General features: G+C 40.5%; 1 protein-coding gene across 1 annotated transcript in view; it reads right to left on the bottom strand.

The window, feature by feature from the left end:
* GNB1L (G protein subunit beta 1 like) overlaps window positions 1-24,652 on the bottom strand; it is a 42,719-nt gene extending 18,067 nt beyond the window's left edge. Inside the window, exon 1 of the mRNA XM_014894537.2 lies at window positions 24,574-24,652. The gene's annotated coding sequence lies outside the window, so the exon portion shown is untranslated. The remainder of the gene's footprint in view (window positions 1-24,573) is intronic.
* Window positions 24,653-25,750: the final 1,098 nt, after the last annotated feature.

Below are 25,750 nucleotides of genomic sequence, written 5' to 3'. Positions count from 1 at the left end.
GACACACGCTCCCAGCTTAGCGTCGTCTGCAAATTTACTAATGACAGCCTCAATACCCTCATCCATGTCGATGAGATGGCAGTGATGATCATTTCTACACAAGAATCCCATTACTCCAGAGTATTTTAATTTATGGTTCTAAGCATGGTTTCTTGGAGAAAAAAAAAAAAAAAAAAAAAAGCAATGCTTCATATTAACTGAGTGACTACTGTGCTAAACATTTTATTCCAAGGAGTTTGTAGTCCCTAAAGGATCAAGAGATGGATGTTTTCAGCTTCATAGCAAACGTGGTCCGAGTCAGCACAGAGCAGGACTGGTATATGGGGGAGCAGGCTGCCCTGTCCCACACAGGAAATGCAGAGGACAATTCCTGATGAGCTCACAGGGACAGCCTGTGCAATCCCCACAGGCCTCGCTGCTCTGGCCCCTCACCAGGTATTTCCCTTCACATTAACAGCTTTGCAGGCAGCTGTGCAAAGGATGGAGAAGGATGAGGACAAATTTTCCGTGTTCTGACTTGTTGCAAATGACCCTCCAAACCTGTGCTGAGACAAGGCAACCAGAGCAAATGATTCAACCGGAAGTACAATTTGCAGTTCATTAGAAAATGCATTACAATGTCTATTACAAGAAATATTTTCACCATGAAAAGTGTTCGATCCCTGATCTGTGGCATTCCGAGCCACACTTGTATATCTGCCTCTACCTTTCTGACCTAACCTACATAGAAAAGGGCAGCTTTTGCCACTGCAGGTGTCATCTGTCATCACTTTTCCCCACTCATGCATACATTACCCCAGATTAAACAAAAAGTGTTCTAAATTCAGTAAGCAAAAATCGGTTAACAGTAGAGGAATTGCAGAGAACCAGAACAGAGTGCAAGAGCTATGAGTTCCATGGCAAAACAGCCCAGCTTTTCATTGTCATCTCACCTCAGTACCAGCTTTCAAATTGTGTTTAATGGATGCACTTGCTAATGCACCTCATTTGCAGGTCTACCTTGAGTGTTTATAGATCAGTTATCACCATGGTATCTATAGGTTCTAATTAGATGCAATTATCTTTTAGGGCTAGCGATGAAACAGGATTCTTCAGCGTAATGTGCAGTTCTCTCTCAATAGCACTGTGTAATTAGGTAGGAAAATAATGAGCTCAGTGGATACCCTCTGTGTTTTAGGGCCCTGACTCATCTCTTTTATGAAGTTGTAGGATGATCCAGACTCATGGCAGGCTGGAGTAAATTTTCAGATGTACACGATGTGCAGGTTCACTCCCACGGTGAGATGTAGCTCCCAAGTGCCCATCTGCAATATGCAGTGTTATGAACCTGTCAGACCAAGGACTTTGTCACCAAGGGACACCTCTTTGGGGCACTACATCTGAGTGCTGGTGCCCTCAAAACAACACTTTGTAGAACGAGATAAACAGAAGAGTAGCTAAGAGTTTGTCAGAGGAGCAGGGTCCCACTTCATGGTGGAACAATTCTGGCTCACTGCACTGAGGAAACAGAACTAAGGCAACCCAGAGGCTATCTGGGATTACAAGGCAGGTTTTTAATAGCATTTTTCTAATTACTGACACAGAAGTTTTTGCTGACAGACAGCAAGTGTGTGCGTGGTTGTGGGAAGGGTTTTACCTGGCATGAAACAGACACTACTAATGCATGTCTTTACAAGGATATTTCAGAAAAATCCTCAGACCAGTTACAGGAAAAAAGAATCTACTGAAAACATACTTCTGAGCTGCATGCTATTGAAGGGACTTTTTGCTCCTTAGAGTCTGGTTCTTTCCTTCTTTTCTGCTAATCATATATGTGAACTTGGAAATTTGACTTGATATTGAATCTAATGTGTATTGAGTCCTTATTACTTCCTATCATGATCTGGCAGATGAATAGCAGTGTGACAGTATTTAGTGTCTCATTTTCCTTCCAGCAGGTGTTGAACTATCAAATTTCATCTCTGCTGTCTTTTTTATCCATGAGCTTGGACAAGTCACTTAAGACAAAATTTAATAAAAAGTTGTTAGGTACCTACAGGAAGTCCCACGAGGTTGCAAAGAGATGGAAATTTGGGGTACTGGTACTTTAGTAACTCCAAGAAAACATCCATCTGTTCCTGTTGACACACAAGCATGCTCAAAAATTGACACTTAGCCTGCCTTCAACTCACCAAGTAGTTCAGTGTCTCTACCTTACAGGGATAATAAAGCACATTGTGGTGTGCTGATTCAAACAGATAATAGTTATACGGTGCTTTGCTAAGCAGACAGCTACAAACATGCTAAATATGATGACTGTGAGATGGTTAAAGCCTCTGGGGAAATTTTTCAAAAGTGCCTAAGTGATTTAGAAGCCTAAGACTCATTTCCAAATGAATTTTCAATCCTACATCTCTAGGACTTTTTAAAGTTTCACCCCAGGTGTCTAAAAATGAGTTCTCTAATTAGCACAACATTTATTTTCTTGTTAACTCTATCTAGCCTCAGGGAGACCAATCTGTTCTTGTTAACTGGGGATATCTGCAACAAATTTAATTAAATGATTTTGCTTAGTATTTAGTCTGGTCTGAGAGCAAAATCTGGCTCAAGGGCTTGAGCAAGCAAAGTGCAACCTACAGAATAAAGTTCATTTAAAGGCATTTCTGAGCTACACTATGTGTTTGTCCTCGTGTTATTATTGTCCGCCTGCCTCCAGTGAAAGGAGTGAAAAGACATGAATATATGAATCATTTTGCTCATGGCAGTGTTTGCTTACAAGATGGCATCACCTGCAAGAGAGACGACACCTCACCATCAGGCTCTTTGGATTTTTAAAAAGATGTTCCACTTTTATTTCTTTCAGCTTTCCCTCTGCTGGTAACAGCATCGCCCTTCAGGAACTGAGCCACACTGATGTGGCACAGACAACGAGAAGGATTTTTCAGAGTGCACTGCAAACCCTTGGGCTCCTGCACAAGTTATGTTTGCTACATAAGTGGGGAGTGGAAACCCAACTGCTCAAATGAGGGTTTCAATTAGTGAATGGCTGAGTGCACCACACATGAGGTACTAAAAAGGGTTTTGTCTAAGAAAATGCATCTGCTAAATGCCAGAACAATTAAATTTCCTTCAAAATTACGTTGTTTTAAAGAACAATTCACTATTAATATCCCTCACAAATCTTACTTTGCTTAGGTTGCAATTAGAATAATCCTCAAACCATTTGAATTTCTATGCAGTGGTATTTCAGTATCATCACTTCAGCATTTGATATAAAAAAGTTAAGCTTTTATTTAATGAGAGTCATTTAAAATATGTAAATGTCAAAAGGATTACCTTAGAAAAATCTCTCAGAGAATTAAAAACATTAACAGATTCCCACAGGAAAAATTCCAACAGAATTCAGCAATTCTCCTGTTCCCACTCCTGTCACTTGTATTTCTATCACACATTGAAGCAAAAACAAATTGCTATTAAAATATTATCTAAACACCCTCCTCCCCCAGCAAACTCCACAGTTCACTTTGAGATACCAACAGCTCAAGCAAAGACAGGAAAAAATCCTCTTCTATTTTTCTTTAGGCTTATTTAGAGTTTTAAAACCTCAGTGGTAAAAGAGCTTTTTCAGGTATAGGAGAAATAAATCTCCCTAGGCATGTCTGGCAAACTGATTTGGGACTGAAACCAGCAGGTGTGCAGACATAATTACTACTGCAAAATATCCAACACATCCAGGTGTGCTCACAAACAGATACATGAAATCCCTGTTATTTTTTGACAATTCCCAGTCAACCAGGTGCCACCCTCCCAAAGGAAAAGTCAGAGCAAAGAATGAGTTAAGAAAGATGTGACTAAATTTTTCTTCCCCCTTTCCAGGCTTTTTCATTCACACAAAAGCCCTTTTTGAGCCTGCAGTTCTGTGCCTACCTGCAGCCCCTGACAAACTCTGCCCTGTGTCACAGCACTCGGTGCTCTAGTGCACGAGTTTGTTTAGGAAGTGGGTCCTGAGCTGCAACTGCAGAGGCAGTCAGTGCAAGTAACTGCCTCCTTCAAGTTAACAGTGCAATGCAAACAATTTTGTGTGTTCCATTACATTTGCAATCTCCACCATTAAAATCCCTTGCAGTATGAGCTTCCAAAAGCAATGTTCCCACATTTCCAGCCTCCGACCACTGCAGACATCGAGGTTTCTCAGTGCTGAAACCACAAACTGCTCTCAGCCCAAGCAACGCCCCATACCAGGGCTGCTGGGAGTGCCATGGCCTCTCCTTTCGGCTCAACAGCCTGGACACAGCTCCAGGGTCCCAGAGAACCTGATTCCCCTCACTGAATTGTGCTACAACACAGCAGCACTTGGAAGTATCTTACACATCCCTGGATGTCACAAAATACTGCCTGGTTCTGTGGCACCTCTCAGAAGCAGAGAATGGGAATGTAGCGCTACAAGAACCCATTCAATCAGTAACATTTTCATACATCATTAAAAGAAATGCCAAACAAATCCATGCAAGTTGAATGAGCTGAATTTCACCTCATGTGACTGCAAAAGTAAAATTTTTATAGGTTATTGCCTACAAATGGTCTGAAAGCAGTATATGATTTGGTAAACAATTCTTCAGACATGTTGTGACAGATTTTTAAGCACAGCTTTTAATTTTACATGTACAAACCAAAAACATATCAGAACACACTGAAACAGGGAAGTCAGCAATACAGAGAGATGTGAGACTGAAGAAATCTCTTTGTACCCGCGGTGAAAAGTAACTCAGCTGTTCAAAGAAATGCCTTTCTGGGTCCTGCAGCAAGGTGACACACACAAAACACTTAGGGAACAGTGAAAATTCTAAACTAAAAGCCAAGCACCCTGCTTTTCCAATTCTTACCCCAGCTGCCCGAAACACAGGGTATGTCTGTTGTGTGCAAAGACAGAAACGTGCACTAGCAAAAGTAAAATCAGCAGAAGCTTGATCAAGAGATATGAGTGCTACACAAACAGTTACAGAGGTCAGAGCCCAGAATATATGAAAATTCATTTGTCAGTCATATAACAATGCAGCTTTCAGTTTAAAACTCCCATTTCTATCTTCAGTGTTAAATTGAGATAGAAACTGTATTATACTTCTAGGGTTTCTTTAAAGAAAATTTAAATAATAATTTAATTCAAATAGAAATCAGAAATCAGTAGAATTTTTTAAATCAATAAATTGATGTCAAGCAGAAGTAAGAATTACTGGAAAATTTTGATTTAACCAGTAAATGTACTAATAAAGCACTCTTAATATTCAGAGGCAAGGATAACAAAATGCTTTTTTTTGAATTGCTTATTTTTCATATTACTATTTGCTTACGACTGCCAAAGTGGAGATTAAACACAGTGATGTATATCCTGCTAGTTAGCGACACATCAATGTCAAAGAGAATGCAGTGATTTATATGACCTAGTTACAGAATCCTTCATTAGCTGATATCATAAACCTGTTGCCACACAGCCAACATTACTGCTGACAAGAGTCCTTCCCCTTACAGGTTGGGAACACTAAATACTGCCAGAGCTTTCATTCTAAATAGTCACCAAATCATTTCTAATGACTAACAATGACTGCCTGCTCAGAAAAACACCTCAAAAGTCTCAGTTTGAGAACCTCCATTTCCCACTGACTGCTAGGGAAGTTAGGAGTTCATCCTTTCTCAGGAGATCCCCAAAATTACCTTCTCTCTTGACATTTAGACAATGAATGATAGAGGTTTCCACATTTTAATTGTATTAGTCAATGGACAGATAGCAAACAAAATTGCTTATCAGCAACTGGTGATATGCCAAGAAATCTTATGGGAGCAGGGGAGAAAATGACTAATAACCGTCATGCAACGCAACACATTTTTAATGATTTCCACTCAGATAATGGCTCCTCCCAGCATTAGCACCTTTTTTGTGTGTAAGCATTCCTTACCTGAAAAAGGCTTAACCACAATATAGTAAGATTTTAAGTAATGAAGTTTGCAAGAAAAATGTATATAAATGTCAGTGTGTAACCTTCAAAAATACTGTAACCCAGGCTTGTGTCTTGAGGTTCAATTTCAAATACTACCATCTGCAATTTTTAAAAAGTCACTGTACAACAATTACTTTCGATATGAAAACATAGTTTCAGCATGGGAACAAAACGAAGAATGATTATAATCATTTGAAAGACACTGAGTTAGCATATGGATCTCATTGCCACTTACACATTTTGGTCACTGGAACAAAAAGCTATTAATCAATTTGTAAAAGCCATAAATTAACATAAACATTAATCATTCTAATACTCCCCCTGTGTCAGACTGATAATTTTTTTTCAGTCCTTCATTCTGACATATGAGCCTTCAGCTATCAGCTGCTTGACCTTTCTTAGTACAATTAAACATTTTGGGCATTGCAAATCTTACTGAAGTAAACATTTTGGAGACAGACAAATATCATGGATACATTTATGCCAAAAACATGGGGTCTAAAAACATGAGAGCCCCTGCCTCTCATATTATTGCACTAGCTTTTAACAAGGGAACCTAAAATACAGCGTGAAATACAGCTGAAACACATGAAATTCTAGTGTTTCATAAACAGGTTCAATTTGCAGATGAGGGAAAAGACACCCATCTGTTTTACTTTCTGAAACCATTAATTGCTTGGAAAACAGCAATGATGGAACTACAGCCAGCCTTGTTTGGAGAAAGAAAGCATAAAAGCCTACAGGAGTTCAGCTCTACAACACACTCTGCATAAAACTATTGGGGACACAAAAGACAAAGAATGATTAATCACTTTGAACACTTGAAGAATATGAATATGCATTTATATATACACAAAATAAGTTAAAAAAGGGATTTATATAAGTCTCTCTTCACCATAACAGCAGACCTAGAATGAATTTAAGTTTGTACATGTGATAAATCATTGAAATCTAGCAGAAAATTGATGAGCCAAGGACCATCAAAAGACTATTTTGAGTAGGCTGCAGTTCAGCCATGCATAGCAATCTGTCAGCCACAGGCTCTGTCTGCCCATCCTCCTTAATTAGGGGTGCTGCATAGTGCAGCATCAGCCACAAATCTTTTGGTTCCAAGAGCTAATAATGTCCTCAGATAGCATGGGCTTAATTAAACATCTTCCAGACATTTTTGTAGACATTCCGGCAATAATCTTGTTTGGTAACAAACTATTAAAAAGAATTGACAGAGAAGAAATATACACAGTTGTTACAGCAACTGAGGTTATTTAGGCCAGAATTATATATCTGCAATTAAGGATTCTGTAACTCTGAGCAATTAAAATATCACTTTATTTGAAAACTAATTAATTCTAAACACATATTTTTCCCATGACAAACTTTTATGATTGTATAATTTATTCCATTCTAATTACCCTTTAATTAATCTACTCTTGTATAATAGTATACTGTTATTCTGGCACTTGACCAATGAAGACAATAAATTGATTGCAGTTCCTTTGTGCAAGAGCAGAAACTGTCATGCCAGTTTCAACACCATGCTTATTTATTTGCCTGTTCTATTACTTTTCCTTTCCTCCCACAGGGCATAGGAACATGAAACACAGTACAAATCAGATGACATTTTGTCTTCTATACTTTCTTTTCGTAATGTGAAGTACAACAAGAGTTTTCAGAATTAAGGAAAAGTATATGTGACATGATATTATAAAATATAATATAACAAATAGTAAATGAATTTATACTTCTAAAATACACCATTTATTAATGACTTATCATGAATCCTGATGTACAGGACCATGTCCACAGCTGCTAGAAATGGAGCTGTTTCCATGAACATTAAGGTCTGCTCAGGATCTTGCTTGATGCAGTCAACAATAAGGGAGAACGTGACCAAAATCCCATTTTCATACAATCTTAAAATTAAATTAATTCAGAATCTTCCTAAGTTTAAAAGCCACAGCATTTTAATTTTTCATCAAGTCACCTTTGATTCCATTAAAAAATACATATTATTTTATTACTCTATAACTATTACATTTGGACTAAACTCTGATAAAATAAATATATACAATTATTTTATTATACATGGAGTTAGCAATGCTGTATTTTATTTTGCTTTGGCAGTACCTGAAGTAAACATGACTGTTACTTACAGTCAGAAGTCTTCATTTTTTTTTTTTTTTAATTATGAGTGTCCCTAAGTTGGCAGTTCTTGCTCATTTGGTGGGAGGAGATAGTGAGAAGTGACACTTTATGAGGACACAATGAAGCAATCTACTTTTCATACACTTTTCAAACTTCAGCTTGTGTTCCTGGCTGCACGCTGCTTATGAACCCCCCGCACTGTGTTTGCCTCACCATGGGAGAGATGCCGTGCAGAGGTAAGAATTACATTAAACTACACTGCAAGCTGAGCTCTGACAGTGCTTCCCAAAATAGTTCTTTTACTTTAATGATACAGTTTATATTTTATAGAATTAAAAAGACAAGTACAAAATACATTCACAAAATACATAGGCACTCAAAGAAGAAAAAAGACTGCAATTAGCTGAACAAGCTACGTTCTTCACCAGCAAATGGTGGGAGATGCATTTACATCAGAATATTGTACCTATTTCCTACCCCCATGTTTATATTGTCATCTGTTTCATAACAGTTTAAAAATATACTTTAACACTGCAAATAGCAAACAAGATAAATTGACATAAATGCAGAAGAAATATTAAATAACCAAGGGCAATTTCCTATTTGTGACCAGCTTGTATTGTGAAATCTAAATTTTGGATCTGATCTATGCCTGTCCAAACTACCAGATGATACTGGTGAGACTGCTCAAACGAGGGAGGGCTTGCAGGGTCTGTTCATTACACCAGCAGTTCATAAAGCATTTTCTCCTTGGGAGCTTTCTGCTCCTGTGTAAATTACAACACATCTCTGAGACCAGTGTTATTCCACATCCTTCTCTGGAGATAGAGAAGCTGTGGCAGGGGCAGTCAGTGACCTCCCAAGGTGGCACAGTCCCTAGAACTGGGACAGGACTCCACTCACTGACTCCAGGCAGACGGTCCCTTCCTAGGGACACTGAGATTCACGTGCCATGTGGTATTTCAAGAAACAAAGCAATGTGGACAGTCTGCATTGATTCATTAGATTAAAGCTTTAAATCCTTATTCAGGCCAGAAAAAAATCTTCTCAAGGTCAGAAACAAACTGCATTTCAGTAAAGACCATCACATTTGGTACTTAACACTTTACTTTCTCCAAGAACCCCTACAGCATTGGAAATAAAGGACTTAGTGTTATGTATATAATTTTAAAATATATGACCCAAAATGACAGATTATTAAGTATTTTTATCTTATTAAATATCCCCCAAAATTCAAGCTTAATTATTAATAGTATGTGTCATTTGTCTACTAGGATTGCTATTCCATACAGTGTAAGTTTTTGGATAAGCCAAGTTATTGGAGAGCAACTTAGTGCAAGAACTCTAGTAGGGATCACTATAATTCCACTGCAAACAGGAATGACATTTACAAAGCAAATATTACCTGAATATCAAATGAAAAAATTAATGTTTATTTGAACAGTTTAGGCTAAGCTTACACTTTAGATATTACTGTTCTTTCACGCCAGTTTGATCACATAAATCTACATCTATTTTACATACGCGTGTAGGATGCATTATTTAAATATGTTCGTCTCCAGGCATATGATCATTTGCTCATATATTAAACAGATTGTTAAAATGTGAGGGATATTGATTAAAAACTGGTTCCACATTTAATAGGCTGAATACTGATAATGCTTCGTTCCCAGTTTCTGGAACTGTTTCCTGTGTCTGTCATGTTCTGACCAGTTAGTTTCTCCATGTTTTAACAAGTAACACTAACTACTATTTAGCAAACAGAGGGAAATTAACCCAAAGCTGCAGTTCACACATTTAACTTCAAGCTTCACTCCACTCATCCACTACAAATTACTCTTGACCAAAAATGTAGTGAAAAATGCAACACTGTTTCACTGCATTAATTTGAAACTTCGTACAATTCTGCCATACCTGAACTTGAACTCCCAGCCTTTGAATTTGTGCTCAACAACCCCCATTGTACCGTGCATTTATACTGGCAGGAACTGAAGTGTCAGTCTTTCGTCAGATAATCACATTATGTCATGTTCTGACCAAATTCATTAGGAAAACTTTTACCAACCCTATTATCTCAAACCAGAAAATCTAGATCAAAGTATAACCGATTTTACAGCACAATAAAACTGTTATAAATATTTAAACATTAATTAAATGGCCCCTTTTGTTAAAAGTAAATAAATAATTGAAAGCTACCTCTGCTTATAAGTGCTATCAAATGCAACCACATTTATCACGTTTCTAAGAAAATGAGGTTCTATATATGGTGGAGAGTGGGGAGAAAAGCACTTAAAAGTCATTTGAGAAGATAGAGGGTGGCTAGACTTCTAAATCATTTGCCTAAAGTAAGTCACACTGAGTGCTCATTCTGGTGACAAAGCATTAATCCCTGAATGTCTTTGTTAACTCCACTCACATTGGACAACTGTATCTACTTCATGCAGATGTGCTGGATGGACACTACATTCAAAAGGAGAGAAGAAATTCTCTTTAAGGAAATCCTACATCATTCTCAGTAAATGCAATTGTATTGTAATATATTGTTTCCTTCCTGGAATATGCATGATCTTGTCTCCTAAAAAGGTAAATAACTGTAATTAACTTCAGCAGATGCATCTTCTGCTTGTTGATCAGATATGACATCTGCATAAAGCAAACACTGAATGAAAGAGTACTTACTACTTTTTCTTGCCTCTGTGTCAGCTGGATAGCAAGCATGGCATAAGAAGGAATCAAATAATTCATATTAATAGAATTAACAGCACGGAACCAATCTTAGACTAATCCATGAGCAGAAGCAGCAACAGGACAGTCATCAATACTGATTTCACATATTTTTCAGTACTACAATCAGATTCTCCATCTGTAACTCAAACTTTAAAAGTATGATAATTTACGGAAAGGAGATTAATTTAGCCATTTTGAGTCAAAGACTTATTTCATAGCTTCATCCCAAATCCTGTATATTGTTAGGATCCCTTTCCCCTTTGAAGACTTAGTGAATGATTGAAGCTTCTACTTTCTGAGAAACAGATAACACAAGACCAGTAATCTGACTCTAAGCCACTGGATAAAGGCAGTTTGTTTCCTCTTAGCCCATCTGTCAACACCTCTTCAGTAATTAGTCCTAATTATTACAAAGGGCTAGCCTCCCATTCGCATTATTAAATCAGAAATAGTATCATAGCCAGGTATCTTTCAACGCCTACCAGACTGGCGACCTTCGATTTCATTGAATCTTCTATCAGTATCCGCCTTTGGAAGAGCCTCGGCAGTAATTTTAGCATCAGCTTCAAAGATGCAGATCCCACAGTGGAATTCCAGGGATGCATTCATATACACACCCACATCATGTGACAGGAGAGCAAGCAACACAATTGACCTTTGCATTGTTCTCTAAACTCCTGTGATATAAAACACACATTTCTATTTTACACAATGGAACTGGTTTTTGCCCGCGTGCTTCGAAGTGCTCCTTTGAACTAAACGCTGATAGGAAGAATAGTGAAACCGTGTATAAAGATGAAGGTCAAATCTTTGTTAGGAAAACAATAAGTCTGAATCATTTTTTCAGACCAAGATAAATTTGCAAGGAGTAAACAGCGACTAAAAATATTCATAAATGTATTTAAGTGTGAAGATTTAAAAGGTTTCTTTTGTTTATTTTTGCCGTATAGCTGAAGTACTTCCCCAGAAAAGTGGAAAACAAAAGGCTGATGACATCCAAATTCTCATAGAACCAAAGCTCAATTAGCTGAGGCTTTAGTCAGGCTGCTTTAAGCTCTTTATTTGCGTTTACATTTACTTCATTGAAACAAGAGAAAAGATATTCCTAAGAACCAAACACTCCATTTCTTTTGATTAAAAGCCAAGCGTGTTTCCCTGTCACACACCTGAGACCACGGCTGAGGATTTGTTTATGGTGGATTTCTCACCAACAGCAGAGCACCACCAGTTTCCACAGACACAACGAGCCGACCTGAGCTGCACTCATACAGTTTATGGCTCATGAAAGTATCCCTGCTAAAAGCTTGTGCCCAGAGTACAGGAGCTAAACATAATATTCAAAACTCTCCATATGAACAAAGCCCATATTGTTCGATTAAAGCAAATAATGTTTTTGTTAATATGCTTAATGTTACCAAGAGGGGGGAAAAAAAGCATACAGAAGACAGGATCTTTTACAGAAAACCTCCACCCAAACACATATTAAAGAACTGTTCTGTGTCCTGTATTTAAGTAAAATAGTGAATTTTTTCCCCCTTTCTTTGCAGGGCTCCTCCAAATGCTACAGATGTCACAAAAGAGTGAGCTGCTATGCAAGAAGCAGTAGCCTGAAGCCTATGGGGGAGTTGGGCAGGCACAGAACTGGGTGCTTGGGCAGGATGCTCCAAACTTCAGGGATGCCATCTCAGCTTTGAGGTGTCTTTAAAGCCCAGTGCCTGGAATAGGGACCATGGCCCACGTTCTGGGTCCCTGATCTGTGGATGTGGTTGGCTCTGTTGATTCATTGGCCCAACTTGGCCTACTTGGAACTAGCACAAAGACATCTCAGTAGCACACAATACTGGAGCATGAAGAAACAAACTACTCTGATCCAGCTCCCTGCATAGTTGTCCTGCATACCTTCCTGCCAGAGCACTCATGGCACCACACAGCTTCACTGCACCTGGATAGCTTTTCCCTTCTGAGATAACCAAAACTCACTGCCAAGAAAAATAAACACACAAACTTAAAATTCATTTTCCAAGTTGTACATTTTCCAAACAAATGCCATGTTAGTGACATGCACAATAACGGGCAGGCATTTGACTATCAATGGATCAGACTTTAAAACACATTAATATTTCAGATATCAACAGTGGAGTATTAACACGCTACCATTTTTTTCTTGATTATCTTTATGAGAATTCAGTACACTAACAATAAAACCCTTTCAAAGCAGAACATGCTGTGGTACTGTATGGAAGAAAAAATACCCTGCAAAGTCAGATGACTGGTCCCATCTAGCCCTAGTATCTGACTTTCACCAGTGCCATGCTATTTAGAGATACTGTTTAGAAAAAAGAGAGAAACCTGGCTGCTTTTGGGGTCCCTTCCTCCTGCCCTCTGTGCCCCACTCATGTACAATGATTTTACAGGGCACACAACTTCACTGTCCATTTGCAGTTCTGTTTCTGCCTATGAAATTGTCTGATTTCTTTTGAATCTGCTGATATCCTTGCCTTTGCTACCTACCATGGAAAAAAATTCACTAACTAGAGTTCCAGAAAATGAAGGACTATTTTCTTTTCTTTACTTTAAACCCGATCTCCTACTACCTTCACTGAGTGCCCTCCAGTTCTTACATTGCAGGATTTGAAGGGCAAGTTTCACATCTGGCTTTTTCATCACTTTAATGATTTTGTAAATCTCAACAATAAATATCTGTCTTTATCTAAACTGAAGAGTACCAGACTTTTCAATCTCTCCTCATATGACAGTTGTTCTATTTCCCCAAACTGTTTCAGTTGCCATTTTCTGCACCATCTGTAACTCCACTAAATCCATCTGGAAAAGCAGAGAACTGAACACAGTACTTCTGATATGAGTCTAATGAGCTTTTCTTAGTAGCAGAGTGACATCCTTGATGAGATAAATCTTCATCCTACGTCAAAAATCCCATGTCACTTTCAAGAGAAAAGTTATTTCTTTCTACAACAGAGATAATATACCTGGCACAGGAAGTTATCTTTGTTCTCAATAGTTTGGGATTTCTCCTGCAGAGCAAGCCAACAGAGAAAAGGCTAAGTGTAAGTGTACTGTCCAAGGATCTACATCCGGAAGAAATAGCATATTTGAATAGCACTTCCTGAAACACCTAGACTTCCTGGAATTAACAGTTAAAATCCCAGAGGAATTGATAATGTTCTTTTACAATCCAAGCCTAGCAGACTGCTGCCCAACACCACTGTGTACCTTGCAGGTAAGAATTTTAAAGGTACTATCTGCTCTACATCAATGCTTGAGAACTCTGCTCCATTTTTATAGCTATATGCTCCTGTAGCTGATGTGGGCCAAAATCCCTCATATATCATGCTAGGAGCTGCTTCTCTCCATTCCCAGCTACATGCATTTAAATGGCATATTTTATGGTACAACAAATCCTTCCCTATCGTAAGTTTACTTTGTATGATGCAGAAATCTTGGAGTGGCAATGGGTTGCCTTGATTTTCATTTAATGTCATTAACTTCCATGGAAATAAAAGGGTTTGGGTCAAAGAGAGGCAGCAACTATAAAAGCATATGTGCACAATGTAATCTCAAAAGAAAACAGAAATCAGAGTCCAGCAGCAGGAACAAAAGGAAATATATCTTTTTCCAGCTGCATGAGCCACCCAAGCACTGAGGAGAACAGTGCTGACATCTCCCCGAGACTGTGCACAACAGCACTGCAACGTAACCACAGCCTTGCCTTGGCCTCACTTCAGCCACCGCATGCCCGAGTCAAACTGGCAATGAGATGGATGCAGCCCAGGGCCTTTATCTGACAGTTTTGCTCAAGTGCAGAGAGAAAAAGATAAGGTGCCATGTGCCAGTGCAGTCCTCACAAAAAGAATAAGGTCTGGGCTTCACAACATGTTTAGCAAACAACCTCTGCAAAGCACATACTCACTTTTAGATACTGCAAATTAGAATGTTTTGTAGCAATATAATTCTGCAGTTTCCTCGGTTCCCTCTAAGGTTCAAAATATTTACAAGCATCAATACTTACACAAAGGTAGCACCACTAAACTAAGACTGATCTTAAAGAGATTACTTGCACAGTGAAGATGTTCAAACACATCGTCAACAGCCATGGCACATTAACTTACCAATTGGCTTCAGCTCTCTCAAAAGAGAAAAGTCTTCAGTGTTTGTGTTTTGTATAAAACCAGACAACAGTTTAACCTGAAAAGTCTCTGGTATGCTCCTTTCTCAAATCTGCAAGTACTAGTTTCACGGAAGAAGTCTGTGCCAAAGTATATTATACCTACTATGGCAATAAATTCTTCATGGATGAGGTTTTACACATAAATTACCTTCATTTGCTCTTCTAAATTTTATGGGATAATATGAATTATGAGCACCCATGTATTTCTTGTAGCTATATTGTGAGACAGATTTTTTCTACTACTTGCAAAAGATTATGTGAGTTATACTCTACACCTCTCTCCCTCTACCCTCATTGAACAAATGTGGTAATACAAACCAGTCAGTTGCTTATAAGAAGTGTTTGGTCTGCTATAAAGATATGTATGTATTAATTAGTCTAACTAGGATTAAATGTAAATCACCTGGTTAAACAAAAGCATTAAATATATCAGAAAGGCTTTTTCTAAACCTTATAATCTTACATTTCTTAACCTTGGTTATTTCTTGGTTTAGTTAGTGGGTACACTTATGGTTTGGCAAAATAACTGTTTTAAAATAAACTGTACATTTAAAGAGCACAATTTATATTTATTTGAAGCTACCATTGTAATCTTCACAAAACTTGGCTGGTTTTCAGTGGCTGGGCTTTAGGTATTTTGTGGGTTCTTCTGCATTTCTAAAACCCTAGAGAACTGGGAATGGAATGAGTCTGTTCACTGTTATTATTAATCTCCAGTAACACTGTTGGTGACCCACTGGAACCTAAATCCTAGCCATTCTTCATATATCTGTTGAAGACTGGGTGCTTTGGACTCAGTTCATACACAACATTTGCCCCAGAAGCAACGTTCCAGGTTTCCACAGGAGCTCTAATTTCATGAATCACTAGAAACGTGACCTGGCAAACAGAACCTGGACCCCAATTCTACAAATTGCTCTATCCCACTATCTGAAACAGCTTAGTAGTTTCAGGATGGTCCAGGATCAGTAATTTTTTTTCCAAAAGGACACATCACTGGTCGGCTGTATTGAATAGCACCTACTGACTGCCACTGAAGCTGAGGGGCCAAAGCCAGCAGGAACGGTGCTTGTGGTGTGGGAACGCCTGCCCTGCTCCCACGACGGCGGGCGAAGGATCAGGCAAGAAGGCTCATAACAAGATCAGACAAAAGAGAAAACACTGAATCATGTTAAAGTAATTACCAGAAAATAAGACTTCTACAAAATATTTGCAATCAGCTCGCTGGAGCCTTCAGGCTGAGTCTTGCACTGGGCTGCTTGTAGCAGCACCACCCCAGGAGGCGCTCCAGGAAGAGCGGGTGACTCAGTTGCAGTTCCTCCCTGGCTCCTTCCTCCGGCATGGCATAACAAATAACTGCACCCTGTCCCACCACAGCACTCCCACGTTACTGCCAAGCAGCCTGACAACACACAGAGCCACAGCCCTGCTCCCCCTCTGCTTCCCTGCCTCTGGGACAGTGAGGGCACACGGACCCTTACTGTCTGTTCACCCATTGTCTCCCCACACCCAAAGCTGCTGTCTGAATCGGCCACATGGGACACATTTACTTCTCACTACTGCCCTGGGGTGCTGTTAGGAACAGGAATAATCTAGCATGAAGATAGCATCAGCATGAAAGAGAAGAGAATCCTAGTTAGGAAGAACATATGTCGTCACTAGATAATGATAACCACATTTAATGGGCACAAGCATGAAGGCATGAATTTCAGAGATTTCCCCCTTGTTTTAAAAAATAGAGGCTTATTATAGAAATGCCCAATTACGCCATTAGGCACTATACAATATTCATGATTAAAAAATCACTATAATTAAATGCTAAGTGCTGATTTCAATTATTTAGCAGTGGAGCAATAAAATAAGCAAATACCTTTAAAGCGTTATTTTCATAGAGAAATTGCAGAATACAAAAGTAGCTAAAGAATTACCTGTCAGGACCGTAGACATCCCATAAGATTTAAGCTGCAAGGACTCTAAGATCCATTTTTTTTGCTGCAAACTTACAGTGGAGCTAGTATATGGGAAAAGAGTGAATTTCTGCCCTCACTGGGTTAGTTACAACGTCACCTTAGAATTAGACACTTGGGAAAAACAAAGGCATATATGGAGGCTAAAAATAGTGATGATCTGAAGCAGTGAGGCAGTTCAATCCACAGGGGCCATCTCTGCACGTGCCCCTCAGCTGAAGGATCTAGGCTATGTTCATTAGTGTTGGAAAACCTTGCAATATTATATAAAAAAATATTTAAAATTGACAAAATAGTTCCAAAGCATGATCATTCTTGAGAAATAGCATCCAAATCACTAGAAATAAAGGGCATTCCCAGTAGATATTCTCAATTATCTATCTGTCATAAACAAGAGAAAAAGGGCTTCCACAGTAAATATTACTAATTCTATTCTGGGGCTAAGTAACACTCCTGGACAAATGGTGATAAAAACAACCAGCAAGCAGGAGTGAAGCTGTGGCAAACCAGGCGTTGTACTGTCCTTAAGCAGGATGCAGTGCACACTGTCCTGACCAGGGACAGGACTCTGTCACCCAGTGATAGGAAAGTGGCCATGCTACCTTTCCTTTCTTTTTAGTGTAACTGATGTTAGATCAAGGAAAGACCTCCAGCACAGCTCCAAATTTGCAAGGCTCAAGTGCTGTCAGTGTGCCAGACTCACCATGACAGGGCAAAATATACTGGATGGATGTGGAACTTCTAGATTGCCTTCATTCCAGCTGTTACTTTGCAGAAGCTGGGATGGATGATACTCAAAAATTCTTCACATTTGGCATTACACTAAGAATTCTGTCAATAAAAAAGAATGCATCCCACTTCCATTCATGTTTCTGACAAACTTTTGCTTTCTTGATAGATTGTCAGCTAAACAAAATTGAGCTAGAGATGTCCAGTTCACTCTAAACGTCCTATAAACTAATTATGGCTGATTATTCCTTGCTTCCTTACATCCTTCTCTTTTACCAAGAACAAAACAAAACTTGTTCAAGAACATATTTTAAGGCAAGAACAATGACCATTCCCAACCACACAGTTCCATTTTTATTGCAAATAAAACAACCCTGAAGGTCTCCCATTAGCTTCAGAGGCTGGGAGGGAGTGGGAAGAATGATGTGTTACACTGCAGTGAAGGAAGTACATACGCCAACTGGAAAAACGGACTATAAAAAGCTTTTCTTACACAAACATGAGGAAGCAACCAACACCCTCAATTGTTGAAGTGAAAGGAGAGGCCTAAACACACTCCTAGAAAAAAAAATTTAAATTAGAAAAGTCCTGCAATGTGTCACATGCTCCCAATTACTCTCTGATTTGAGAGCCTGGTTCGATAAGGTCCAACTGTTACCCAGAGCAAAAGAGCACAAATGCTGTGGAACTGTAGCAGGCTGGAGACCCTGCTGCTCACACTATCAATTGGGTTTTTTTGGCACAGCTCTATGGACTCTCTTGACCACTCTGCAACCTACTGCAACTTGGTTGAGGAGCCCTCTGCACCTGGAACAAGGGATCAGAGTGCAAAACCAGGCCACGGTGCTGCACTGCAGGGAAGGTGGTGCCACCAGGGCAACCACATCTGCTCCAAGGGTCTTTCCTAAGCAGCAGCATCCCCAGCTGCATGTCAGGAACACATCCCCTCCAGTCAGTACAGGAACATGGCTCACTCAGCTCAGAACCAGTGTGGCACACAGGGGCAAGAATTCAAAGTACAGCTTCAGAAGGACAAACAGATTCATTACAGAAGAAAAGATTTATTTAGCCAAATCCTGGGAGGACAGAGATGCAAATTCTAACAAGGAAGACAGAGGAAAAAAGGAGGTGAAGAGTGAAGCTGGCCACCCTGATTTTACATCCTTTGGAGAGACTGCTACCTGGGCCTCTGCACTGGGCAGCACTCAGTTGGAACAGCCATCCCCGACAGAGGTTCACACAATTCCATGACCCAAAACAGTCCCATACACCACAGAATTCTGACCCCTAGCAGCATAAAGCCTCTAAGAGAGACACAACCAAAAGAGAGCTCCCACGATGATTTACTGCCACTTGAGTAGTCTCCTATTTTTCCATTAAGGTCATTTTCCTTGTCCATGAACATATATTGACTCATGGCATTTAGCAAAGTCATAACCCTCTAGTTACAGAGCTTGAACTTGTCAACAATTATTTAGTGAGTGCAATGGAGCTAGGTCAGAACGCAGATACAAAATCCAGTGATTCCACTAGTCCTTACAAAATCATTCCTTCCCCAGCAGCCACTGTGTGAAAGGACATTAAAGGTAGAGGTTTGGCTATGTAATGAACCTGTAGCTTCAAACTAACTTCACTTAGAAATTTCTTACATACTTTTGAGTATATACCACTTGTAAATGACTACAAATCAAAACCAGAGATGCCATCACACAATATTTGAGTGGAAGCAGATAGTCAACATTCTATCCTCCCCCCAGAACACATCAAGTTGTTTTGGAATTTTTGAAAATAACAAGAAACACACTCAACACTTGGACAATACAGACCTGCCAATCCGGGATAAAACTGCAGCCTTCTTCCCCCGCTGCTTACTTAGGGAAGGTGTTATCATTGCTTCTCCCAGAACACACAGACAGTAACACAGCTTAGCACTTCAAACACCAGGAGTCAACACAGGAGAAACCAGTCTGCTTTGTCCCTGCCATTAATGGTCAATGCAAAACAGCACACTGGATTCTTAAATATGTTTGTTTATTCTGCAGAAGGCACACGAAGGAGTTCTCATAGGCATTCTCCCTCCTGATTTCAAACTGAGAATCCATGGCTTTACAGAGGTCTGCCCAGACATGGCTCTGAGGAACCTCATTCTTAAATGGCTCCTATTCTCCCACCTTTATGTCTGTGCTCACTTTTTCTCATTGTCTGGGTAGGTTTGTGGGTGGCTGCTGTTGCTGTTTTCACATTGTGTCTATGGTTCTCTCCACAGCTCACACTGTGTGTACAGTCCTAGATAAATCTTGTTTGCAGCTCTATTTTTCCCACCTCTTAACACTGACTAGGACAGTTCTTCTCTCAAATAGTCTCACTGCTTTCTCACAGCAAAATTGGCACTGTGGACTGCCAACTGACTCCTACCAATTTATTTCTATGTGCACAGCATCAAACAGTTCTATAACGTGAATTAAGAAAAAATAATCCTCACATCTTACAGAATTTTCCTGTTTCTAGAGATCAAGAAGTTCCTTTCTTGATATTCAAACTCCAATGCTGATGATAGAAACTTGCATTTTAAGAAGAGCAGAAAGCAGAAATTTCTCATCAACTGAACAAGTCGTGCTATGCTTCTGGGCATGCATTACAGTATCTTTTTCGCATCACACCTACTCTACTAAATATACAAAACACTGTGCAAGTGATAGTTTTGTCAGCCACCAGCTAATCAAATGAAAAATTATTAGGCTTAGAAAAATAATAAAAGCAGAAGCCAGCTGTGCATTTGTTGGATGAAAATCCCAGTGTCTCCCATGTTAGCTCATGTGTATTTCAATTTCTGGGAAGAAAATAATGGGAGTTTCTCCACCCTTTCTCATGTGAGCCATAAAACAGATTTATTACCTAGGATATATTCTGTGTTTTCTCCTGAGGAAAAAAGAAAGTGGTGGAACAAGTTCATTTTTTTCCCTTCTAAAACAAGGATTTTCTTTATAATAAACACAGAGCTTAATTTTGGTATCATATGGCCCTTCTATTTAATGCTCTGGTCACACTTTTTGCCTTTCTAAATCTTGAATTGTTGCATTTTCATTTCAGTGGGGAATCTACAGCTGCTCCAGCTGTCTGAGTGTGAAAAGTCTGTCCTAAGATTCCTATCTTGTGTTTTAAAGCAAAATCCTTCCCTCCCCTAAATCAAAGAAATTCAGCACCTACTGAAAAACTATGGAATAACTAAAACAAAAAGAAAAGCTAAACATTAGTCTATGTTTCTTTTCCAAGTAGTTCTTGCTCAGCTTTACCTTACACTCAGCTGTCACCCAGCGACTCTGGGAAACTCAGGCTGCAGACCCAGAGGTTTAGGACAGGGTTGCATCTCATCTGGGAAGGTTATCCTGTACAAACAACTATTTTTTTTTTTACTGTAATGGTCACCTTATGACCTTTAAAAATAAATAATGAGAAAGAAGATTTGCTGACTAAAGATTTTTTTTCTTCTAAAACTCTTAATTTGCTCACAGTATGATGTTACAGTTCTAAAGACCTGTGCTGGTAAATCCATTTACAGAAAAGGTGACTTCCTCTGGAACTTTCACTTTTGAGATGCAGAAGAGGCTGTTTCCTATGTGAAATGCTTCTGAATCATTATATAGCCTGGATTCTCCAGTTTAGTGGTCTGGAAACTTTCAAGGTTAAGATATCCCTTTCTAAAATGACACCCAGTAACACGGCTTTTTAAAGTAAATCTGTTGACCTGTTTTTGTAACGTGTGTTCTACAGTCTCCCATTGCTAACCAGCACCTCTTCTTTAATGAGTCACTTTCCTCAACATGGCAAACCTGACATCTCACAAAGTTTCAATTCTTTCAAATAATCCTATGATATATGAGCATTTACATCAAGTCATAAATGCCAGTGAGAAATTTTTTGAAATGACGAGCTATGCCATCATTAGCTGCATATAATTAAAATGTACCATAGGACGTGCATTCATTACAGTTGTGAAATGATTTTATTGCTTATGAAAAGAAAAAAAAATGCACTTTTAATGATAGAACTGTGCCAGCACAGACCTCAAAAGGAAGCTGGATTGCCTGGGCAAAAAATTGTGCAGTTTTTTTTTTTAAGATATGTTTCATTCTCATTGTTTTGTGATCACTTACACTACTCCACAGAGACCAGTAATTTGGAAACTAAAACCCCAGTAGCTGAAGAGTTTTCAACCTATTACTAATTTGAAATCCTTCATTTGGACTACCATGTATATCCTAGTTCAGTCAAACTGCATTCTTACAAAGAGAGTATAAATGCCCACACATCCACACAGATATTCTGGGGAGGAAAACACTATTACTGCCACTAGACTTACATTTTTCCTTTATAACACATACAAACACAACAAATATGGAATATTGTGTTGAGATTCCAAGTTTGTATAAAAGTATCATCATTACAACTGAAAAAGAGTGTCCAAAAAGCAAAGTTCAACCTTTTTTTTGTCAAGTTTGTCTTCACAAAGCCAGAAATAGCACTAGCATGCATCTATAATCCAGCTGCAATAAGACAATTTATTACAGAAGAGCAGTCATAGTAGCTATTTTTCCCCAATGAAGACAGTGCTTCATAGAATATAATTTTGAAAGATCAGAATCTTCAGGGTTAAATTTCCCATATGAGGTAATTAGCAATGACTGGTTTACAGTTACTACTAATCCAGTGAAACAGTACATTGTTACATTATGGCTGAGCTTGCAGAGAAATAGTATTTAGATTAAAAACAAGACCTATACAAACACGAAGCATAATACAGCCTGATGTACTTTGTGGTAGAGAGGCAAAAAAATGTGTCTCTTTAGAATGTAAGAACATATACAGGTCAGTAACTCAACAGTTCTTTGCAGAAAGAAACCCATAGCATTCTAAAATGCTCAGACGTAAATGTACTTAGTCAACAGATCTGCTCTCTAAATACCTTACAATTTCAACATTGTAGTTCTAGTGCTTAAAAATAAGTCTCTACACCAATTAACAAAAATCAGACAATCTATCTGATATTAGAAGCAGGCATCTATTCCAGTGCATGCACCAACATAATTTCCATCTGCAGAATCTTTTTAACTGATAATTGCACATCCAAGCCAGAATAAACAGTTTAGACTTGCTGATCATCGGGTATTTTTAAAACAAAAAAACCCTAATTTACCTGTAAATCAATAAAAACGTTAATAGGAATCATTTAAAAAGCAGAAGTTGCTCTAGTAGCTTTTTAAATATCTAGTAATTTAGTTACAAATAAAATTTTAAAAAATTCTTTATACTTCCTGCAACTTAGGCAGACAGGACACTTTTTAAATGACATTTCCCAGTCATGAAGCCCTCTCTAAAAGCTTCACAGAAATGCTGCTAAAATTGGGGGTTACTGGAAGGGGCTCCGGAAGGATGACAAGTCATAAAGAGTCTGCCCTAAAAAGTGTGGCAAAATTCTCCTCAAAACAATTCCCAGAGGAAAAAGTTAGACACATATTTCCATCTCGTGTGGTCTCTTTTTTTCCAGAGCAAACATCATGCTTGCTTTTTACCTTTTTCATTTCAAAATGAAGCTGCTGAATCCGGAACCGGGATTGTTTTCTACTCTAAACTGGCATTTAAAGGAGTTGTACGAGGCAGTTTCCTTATTTCAAACAACCAGCACTACCGAGGAGAAAAACACAGCAGCAGGACGCCAATGTCGCAGGCCAGCGCGCAATGTCCCCGAGCGCGGCGGGCACAACGCGGCCGCGCTGCCGCCAGAGGGCGACAGCGAGCGAGCCCGCAGAGCCAGCCACGAGCCCAGAGCGGGCCCAGCCGAGCTAGAGCTCTGACCAGTTGATAAATACATTGTTTTTCATATTACCATACTGTACCTTACAATAATACGTTTTATTTTGTAAATGCTTCCAACTGAGAGGTATTAAAGCACTTTGACGTGTTCCTAAGGACTGCCACTACTCTTTTGCTAATGGTGGGAAGAGACCACCTGTGCCTTCCTTGGACAGAACTGTGTTCGACACTCAGCCAATGCTGTTCCTGCCTTACCTCCAGTGTCTGTGTTGCTTAAATACCTTAAAAATACTTATTTCTATTCATCACAAAAGTACTGGGATTATTATGGAGAGTTGTAAAATGCAGTACATTAGAACTGTGAGCTCCATTACCACTAGGTTTGGTGCTGATACTGATGTCTGATGGCGTGTATTCTGAACTCAAGGAACACACACTGTATCACCGCTGCCAGAGGAGCTCCTGCACAGACTGTCCAGGCAAACTGCTGCAGAGCACCAAGGACATGCAGACCCTAATCAAAACATCACTTTTTTTGAGCAGATGCCTCACATCAGCCACAGATGCGACATCTCCCTCATCGTGCCGGCTTGAGCTTCTTCCCACCCCTGCTGGAGTGGGGCTGCGTGGCGCTCTGCAGGGCTGTGAGGGACCGCGAGGGGCTCCGAGAGGCCATGAGTGGCTATGCGAGACCGTGCGGGACTCCGGAGGGTCCGGGCGGGGCTCTGAGAAGCCGTGAGGGGCTTTGGGGCCGTGAGGGGCTTTGGGGCCATGAGGAGCTCTGGGGCCGTGAGGGGCCGCGCGCCGCGGCCGGTGGGTGACGTTGCCCCAGTCTCGCGCCCCGCACGCGGCGGCCGAGCCTCCACCGCGCCGTTGCCGTGGCGACGCCGCGCGCGTGCGCACGGAGCCGCCACCTCCTCCGGCCCGTGAGGCGGCGCCGCGCCGGTGACAACGGAGCCCTCCCATCCCGATCCGGCCCCGCCACCGCCCCCCAGGCCGAGCGCGGGGTCCCCCCGTCCTCCCTCCCACTGCTCACCGAGCACCCTTCCAGCCGGCGGGGCGGGTGCGTGATAGCGATTATTCGGCGATCCCCGCGGGAGCCAGGCGGACACGAAGGAACGCCGAGCCACGCACGTGACGTCACGGGGCCGGCGGGAGGCGCGCACGCGCTGTCGGGGCCGGCGGCTGCTGGGCCCCGGCGGGCCGGGAGCGAGCGCGGCTCGTGCTCACGGCAGCCTGCAGCGCCGGCGGAGCAGCCGCGCTCCCAGGGTCCTACGAGGGGCTTGGCGCCTGCCCGCTTCCTCACGCTCCGTAACCGGGAGGACCCGGCATTCACCGGGAGACCGAGCGTGTCACTGCTCCGTGGAGCCAGACACGAGCTCTGAACCAGTCGGGAAGGGCTGGGCCGGGGCGCTGGTGTCGAGCTGTCGCTGCCGCGAGTCCGCTGTGACTCGGGCGATTCTCCAGAGCTGGTTGGGAAGGCCGGTCAATGAGGTGCACCTTGGGCCGCGGTTTGGGCCCTCTGCGTGCACAGCATCCATTTAACCCCATGCGTTCCTGAAGTCATTTGTCTTCTCCAGGAGCCAGTGTGAACTTGGGTTTGTTGTGGGATAAAGACACAATTCTTCAGTACAACACAGCCATACAAAGTTCCTAGGTCCTGCAGGAGGGCTTCCTTAGCGAAAAAAGTTGCCTCCTGACATCACTGCCAATGGAAGTTTCTGGTTAGGTGTCACAGCTGAACTAAATCAGGCAACAGTTAAATAACCCTGTGTGTATTGTTGGAACAAAACTGCTGTGGGATTAGAATTGAACCCTGCTACTGAACCATCCACCCTCAGCAGGATGGGGGGAAGAGCAGTGCAGTTGTGTGCAATGACAGCACTGCAGAGAGATGTACTCTTCCCCCTTTCACAGGCCCAGGTACTCTCCAGCCACACCAAGACTTGCTCAAGGAAAGCAAATAAACCATCATTTGCTTGTGTCACCTGTCTAGGAATTAAAAGCTGTGTCATGTAGTTTTTCAGGAAGCTGTCTTGCTTTAATTCCAGCTAGAAAGCCTGGTACCTCATAAAACATGTTTTTCAGTTTTCCTACCACTTTTGCCTTTGGAGCCAGAGTCTTTCAAAGCTGAATTAAATCTAGTGCTGTTAAATGAGTGCTATTCTGTTCCACTTCTGTTGGTGCAAACAAAGGCATGGAGTTTTTTGTGA

Source organism: Sturnus vulgaris, chromosome 19 (assembly GCF_052056855.1).
Source record: "Sturnus vulgaris isolate bStuVul1 chromosome 19, bStuVul1.hap1, whole genome shotgun sequence".
NCBI lineage: Eukaryota > Metazoa > Chordata > Aves > Passeriformes > Sturnidae > Sturnus > Sturnus vulgaris.
The sequence above is the reverse complement of the archived record's forward strand: the minus strand, read 5'-3'. Positions and strand labels throughout refer to the sequence as shown.